The sequence below is a fragment of the Peromyscus eremicus genome, chromosome 14 (genome assembly GCF_949786415.1).
Source record: "Peromyscus eremicus chromosome 14, PerEre_H2_v1, whole genome shotgun sequence".
Lineage (NCBI taxonomy): Eukaryota > Metazoa > Chordata > Mammalia > Rodentia > Cricetidae > Peromyscus > Peromyscus eremicus.
The window spans coordinates 24,752,152-24,759,207 of NC_081430.1; the positions used below are offsets into that span (position 1 = coordinate 24,752,152).

The 7,056-nt window shown below is 43.5% G+C and overlaps 1 non-coding gene across 1 annotated transcript; it reads left to right on the forward strand.

The window, feature by feature from the left end:
* Nucleotides 1-6,607: 6,607 nt before the first annotated feature.
* On the forward strand, nucleotides 6,608-6,714 carry LOC131924723 (U6 spliceosomal RNA). Its single transcript, XR_009383020.1, has one exon. It is a non-coding gene; the product is annotated as a U6 spliceosomal RNA (small nuclear RNA).
* Nucleotides 6,715-7,056: the final 342 nt, after the last annotated feature.

The following is a 7,056-nucleotide window of genomic DNA, read 5'->3' on the forward strand; positions in this document are numbered from 1 at the left end:
AAGGGTCCAAAGGTCACAGCCCTGCTACACCTTGTTTTTAACCTGCTGAGGCCCATTTGGACTCCTGACTTAATGGAGTTTATGGAAGTCTGTTAGAGCAGCAATATAATGTTAAAACAGCCAGTTTACAGCCTGAAAGTATTCTTAATATCCAGATGATTTCCATTGCAATTTCTAGTGACACACAGTGTCACAATGCACTTTCGCGTATTTGATGTTTTTTATACGCCTTTGGCTGTCACCCATCTCACAAAATCAGGTGTGGGATCCGTTTTTCACTTGCACAGTCATGTCCATACTCGTCTTAGATTTGGAAGCTTTTCAGTTGATGGGTATTTCAGCCTGTACAATCATACACATATGCAAATTGGCATGTATACAGTAATAGGGTGATTATAAATAGACAAAGACATTTTCCTGATTACATTCCATCTCCTCAGCCCCCCTTGGGGACCTTGCTCCCATCAATCATCTTTCTCTAAATAGCAGCTTCTCCACCCCAGGGATCTATGCCCCAAGGCTCTAACTAGTGTGGGTCTATGTCACAAGGGAGGGGAGGACTAGACGTGTTGCCTTTTACCCTCTTCCTTCCCTTCTCAACCAGTATCCTCAGAAGGAGATCTATGATCCTTCCCTGCTTCTCTTTATTTGTGACTTCCTTGCCTAGTCTCTGTATTTCCTATTTGCTACTGAAACTGCTCTTGATCCTGACCCATAACCTGCAAATCCAATAGACTCTGCCTAGGGAAGACGTCGGTCCACTCCTTAGCATTCTCTCTGCCTTGATCTCAGAGATCCAGGCCTTCCCCTGAAAGGTTCTGAGTCGGCTTGTTATCAGCCTGGTGTTTGCTATTGCTTCCCTTGTCAGCCATCACCAAATCCACACCGCCCCCACCCTGCCCTGTCCTGAATGCAATAGCTGTCCCCATTCTTGTTTTCTCTGGGACCCTAGTACAGCTTCCTGAAGACTTAGGACATTATCGAGACGAGCCTGCGAGTAGTAGGTGCTGCATCGGGCAGAGCCTTTAGGCGGGGGAACTAGCGGGGAAAGTGGCAGCAGACGTACAATCACAAAATGACCCCACTGCAGCCCCCCATATGTGCTCTCACCCCTGAAGGCTCCGGTTACCTGCTGTCAACTGAAATACAATAGCAATAGTCTCGACTCGGAGAGGGACTGCGTGGCATTTATTCTGGTGGATTACCTTAAGTATTATTGTTTATCTGTTATTGTGCCTCATTTGTAAATTAAACTTTATCCTAGTACATCTATGGAGGTGATGGTACGCTAAGGAAGAAAGAGGAAAAGTTAGAGAGGATGCCAAGGTTTCAGGCCTGGGAGTCTGGACTAGCTAACGGCACGAGCAGAAATGGGGTAATCAGGAAGAGAGTAGGATGGGAGGGAAAGGAAATACTGCTCCACTCTGTGACTGCGCGGCTCCCACCTACAGCCACTCTGAGGCAGGTGGGTCTTGTGAATTTCAAGGCCAGGCTAGGCTACAGAGTAAGACTTTGTCTAAAACACTTAAAAGATAGTAATAAAATTATTTGTTTTTAAAGATAGGGAGCACACCAGTGAGATGGCTCTGTGGGTAAAGGCACTCGAGTTCAACTCCTGGGGCTCACATAGTGGAAGGATTTGTAAACCACGGAGTGCCTTGATCTCCACATGAGTACCATGTACATGTGTACCATGTCTGTGTGTACCGTGTGTGTGTGTGTGTGTGTGTGTGTGTGTGTGTGTATACATACATATATACACACACATATATACACACACACAAGTAGATAAATGTAATAAAATGAATTGATTTTTAATAATTAAAAACATATGATGCATTAAAGCAGAGATGCTTTACAGACTGTTGGAAAACTGGACTCTGATGTTACAAATAGAAATTAAAATCGAGACTATAGATTAGGAAATTGTTTCCAGAAATGGGAAATCAGAATGCCCCCAAGTTGAGAGATTTACGTGATATCTGCCCATTGATCAAATCTGTTTCTACTTTTCCCTTTCTCCAAGTAACACCTGCCCCCACCAAGTGCCCATCAACTCAGGGCGTTCAGCAGAGCGATGGAATGCCTCAACTTCGTGATCACTTCTAGATATTACCAAAGAGCTACTGTCTAGTCAGGGGTCTTCACTGAGCCTGTTCTTGTCTCTGAAAGCACCCCACACTGCCTCTGTTGAGGCCCTCCAACAGGCTTTCTAGACAAGCTCTTGCCCTTTCCTGAAGGCTCTGACCAGAGTTCTTCCACTCTTAGCTCTAACCTTTGCTCTCAACAAGCACCTGCTTCCTGCTTTATTTACAGAGCCTGGGCCCTGCTGTATGACCTCTGTTTTCCACGCAAATTCCCCGTTTCTCTCCTTCCCAAGAATTTTATATGTGCTGTCACAGTTAGCTTCAGCTGTCAACCCGACGCATCTGGGAAGAGGGGAGCTCAGCTGAGGGACCCCTCCATTGGACTGACCTATGGGCATGTCTGTAGAGCATTTCCTTGATTGCAAATTGATGAAAGAGGGTCCATCCCACTGTGGGCAGTACCAACCCGGCAGGTGGGCCTCGGCTGTGTAAACTGAGCAATTCAAGGGAAGCAAGCTGCTAAGTAGCTTTTGGCCATGGCATCTCTCACAGCAACAGACGGCATGCTGGCACATGGGTTAGACTGTGTTGTCTACCCCAGACCCTTCCTTATGCCTGGATGTCTTTTCCTCCGATACCTCTCCCCTGCTTACTGTTTTCCTGTGCTCTATGAACATACCTAAGCCTCCCTTCTCCTTACACACTTTTTGCCCTTCACTGGGATTCTTTTAGAGGAATCTAATCTTAATCCTTTTTGGTGCCTTATTCCAGCGTGTATGCGGTCAGAGGACAGCTTGTAGGTGTCTCTTCTCTCCCTCCACTAGATGGGTCCTCGGAACTGGATTTAGGTTGTCAGGCTTGGCAGCCGGTGCCTTTATGCCTTTCTTGTTACTAAGTATTCTAAACGTTGTAAGTTCCTGAAGTCTTGCTTTGAATTCTTGCTATGTTTTGTGTTAGTATCAGGCACACACACATTTATGTAAAGGGAGAATGTATGTGTGTGTGTGTGTGTTGTGAGTTTTTAATTAAGTAATTAATTTATGTATTTGAACCAAGGCCTCAAAAATGCCAAGCATTATCCCTGAACAATATTCCAAGTTCCTTTTATTTTGTTATATCTTATTTTGCACAGGATCATATTTAATTGCCCAGATTGGCCTCCCAACCTGTGATCCTCCTGCCTCAGTCTCCAAAGGAGATGAGTTACAGGGGTGTACCACCATACCAGTTTGTTCTATATATTCATGTCAGAGTCTCCAAAATGTTTATTTCTATAGGTCATAAGTCATTTGATAAATGTAAATAAAAACATTTACAAATGAACAAATAATATGCTGCTTTCATCTGTTTCCAAGGAGTTAAAATTGTAAATGGGAATGCACTTGGAGTTGTCAGGTGGTGATTAAGGAGTTAAAATTGTAAATGTAAATGTACTTAGAGTTGTTACCTGGTGATTATCTCTTAGTTTCAAGCCAGGATTTTTCTTACATTTTTTTTAAGCTATTTTTTTTTTGAGACAGAGTCTCCTGTGGCCTGGGCTGGCCTTGAACTCCTGATCCTCCTGTTTCTACTTCCTAGTGCTGGGATCCATAGGCTTGTGCCACCATGCCCAGAAAAAAGCTAGGATATTCCTGATGTCTGCAACAGCATTTATAGTCACTTAAGGCTGTAATCAAGGGCAATCCTTACAGCAGCAGGCAAAGAGGTTAGTGTGAGAAATAGGCAGTCAGGTGGAAATGTTCAAGGTGTCCTGAAAACACTTCTTTCCTCATTATTTAAATTCAGTTTTCCTCCATAAATATATCTACTTTGTGTTCTAGAACTTTCTGGTAGAGAGGAGGTATTGGCTTCTGCTCAGTACATACACTTACCTCTCTCCTTGTATTATAAAAAAGTAACCCTTTACTCCCATCTCACAATAACTAACTGCCTCCCTATTGTTTTTTTGTTTGTTTTGAGACATGGTCTCACTATAGATAGCCTTGAACTCACAGAGACCTCCCTAGGATGCCTCCCAAGTGCTGGGATCAAAGGTGTGAGCCATCAAGCCTGGTGAGCTAATCCTTGAAGTTAGAGAACCTGCATAGAACATGACTCTTAGCATTTGGCTTGAAGAACTAATTAATCAAATATTTAAGACAAACCAATTTTCTAAGAAAAGTTTTAAAAAATAATTTTATAAAAACAAAATTTGGCTCAGCCTGCTCTACATAGTGATTTCCAGGCCACCTAGAGCTACATTGTAAGACCCCTTCACAAAACAAAAAAACAAAACCCACCACCACCAACGACAACAAACCCCACAAAATATGACCAAGCATAGTAGTGCATTTTCTGCACTTGGGGAAGCTGGGCAGGGGGATCATGAGTTTGAGGCTAACCTACCCTACAAAGTAAGACTCTGCCTCAAACAAGGGCCGGGCCTGTGAGGTGGCTTAGTAGGTAAACGTGTTTGCCACGCAGGCCTGGTGACCTGAGTTCAATGCCTGGAGCCCACATAAAGTTGGAAGAAGAGAACGGATTCCCTAAAGTTGTCCTTGGACCTGCACATTATACTGTGGCACCCACACACAATAATATTATTAATAGTACAATAATTTCTTTTTATTTTTATTTTATTTTATTTATTTATTTATTTATTTATTTATTTATTTATTTATTTTTATGAGACAGGATTTCTCTGTATAGCCCTGGTTGTCCTGGAACTTGCTCTGTCGATCAGCCTGGCCTCAAACTCAGGGATCTGTGCTGTGGAATATTCCTTTATACTGTGTGAATATATGTTGCTGTGATTGGCTTAATAAAGAAGCTAACTGGCCAATAGCTGAACAGAAGAAGGTTAAGGAGAATGCCAGGAGGAAGAAGGTCAGAGTCTGGAGTCGCCAGCCAGATGCAGAGGGAGCAGGCAATGAACGTGCCATGCTAATAAAGGTATCGCCATGTGGCAGAGCATAAATAAGGGATATGGGCTAACTTAAAATGTAAATGCTAGTTAGTAATAAGGTTGAGTTATTGGCCAAGTAGTTATAATTAATATAAGCCTCTGTATTTATTTGAGAACAGGTGTGGGACAGGAAAACTCCACCTACAGATCCGACTGCCTCTGCCTCCCGAGTGCTGGGATTAAAGGCACGTATCATCATTGACTGGCATACAATAATTTCTTTCTTTTTTTTTTTTTTTTTTTGGTTTTTCAAGACAGGGTTTCTCTGTGTAGCTTTGCGCCTTTCCTGGAACTCACTTGGTAGACCAGGCTGGCCTCGAACTCACAGAGATCCGCCTGGCTCTGCCTCCCGAGTGCTGGGATTAAAGGCGTGCGCCACCACCGCCCGGCCAATAATTTCTTAATTAAAATAAAAAGGTTCTCCAGGACAGCCAGGACTCTGTTACACGGAGAAACTCTGTCTCGAAAAACCTAAATAAATATAAATAAATAAATAAATTGAATTGAATTAAATTAAATAAAAAGGTTTTGGAATGAGATTCAGTACAGAGAACATGCCTAACATACTGAGGGCCCCAAGTTTAACCCCTGACACTACAAAAAAAAAGTGCAAAAGTCAAATGTAAAAATCACTCAGCACTTGGCCAATACTAACTTTAAGAACAATGAAGTCATAATGACTCAAATGGAAGGTATTTGAACATCTTGTATTATATTCTCATTTTGCAGAAAATAGGAGTAAAGTAAATTGGGCTGTGGAATGTGGTTCAGCTGGTAGAATGTTTACCTCGCATACCCAAAGCCTTGGGGTTTGAATCTCAGCACTGTATGCACCAGGCTTGTTGACACATCCCTATGATCTCAGCACTTGGGAGGCAGAGACAGGCAGATAGATCTCTGTAAATTTGAGGCCAGCCTGGTCTACAGAGTTAGTTCCAGGACAGACAGGGCTGATACAGAGAAACCCTGTCTTGAAAAACCAAACCAAACCAAACCAACAAACTTTTTGAGTTCAAATCCAGCTTCAGCTATATAGTGAATTTGAGGCCAGCCTGGGCCTCCAACAGACCATTTCCAAAACAAACAAACAAACAAACAAACAAATGGAAAGAAAAACTGTCCAAGGTCCCACATCATGTATGAAGAAAAGCTGAGTTTCGATTAGATCATGGCAAAGTCTAGTCACTCAATCACTTTCTGAAGGCTTTGGTATGGCACACACAATTGTAGGAACCTGGGGTCCATCAAGAAATCACAAGATTTTCTTCCCCAGGAGAGCTCCAGCCAGAACACCATCCTCTTCGGCTCCGAGGAAAAGTGGGTTACAACCGGGAAGAGCTGCCTTTTGGAGTTCTGGTAACTTCTGATAGCAGCAGGGTGCGCCATAGCCGGAAAGAACACTGTCTAGAAAAGTTGTAGGCTAATGGGTTCCTCCCCAGAGGCCACCAGCGAGCGTTGTGGAGCTGAGGTATACACACCTCTGCTACAGAACACTTGCTTAGCATGTGGGAGGCTCTGAGTTCACTCCCTACCACTGGGGGGACAGGGGACCGGGACTGTAAAGAGTGTAGTGGGAGTGCTCGCTTGGGCAGCACACTTACTGAAACTGGAACAACAGAGAGAAGATGAGTGTGGCCCTTTGTGCAAAGTGACACGAAAATTCAAGAAGCATCCCATTTAAAAAAAAAAAAAAATTTAAAAGAGTACAGTGGGAGCTGGAGGCGGGGACTGCTAACCATCAGGTGGTCATATCTGAGAAATTCAAAAATAGAGAAGAGTTTCGTTTCCCCTCTGCGCTCTGGGTAAGTTCCGTTTTTATCAAATAAGAGGAGCCTCCTGTACTTCCCAGCGATCTCTGTAGTAGTTAAGGATGATTTACCGTGCTGGAGGAGCCACAGGCTACTGCGAAAACTCAGACACCTGGACTGTAGGGTTGGGTCCAGGTTTCCGTTAGCGTAGGAGACTAAAGTCCATCACCCATGGAGCGGAGATGGATTCCAGATTCATGTTTTGTTTTTGGAGACA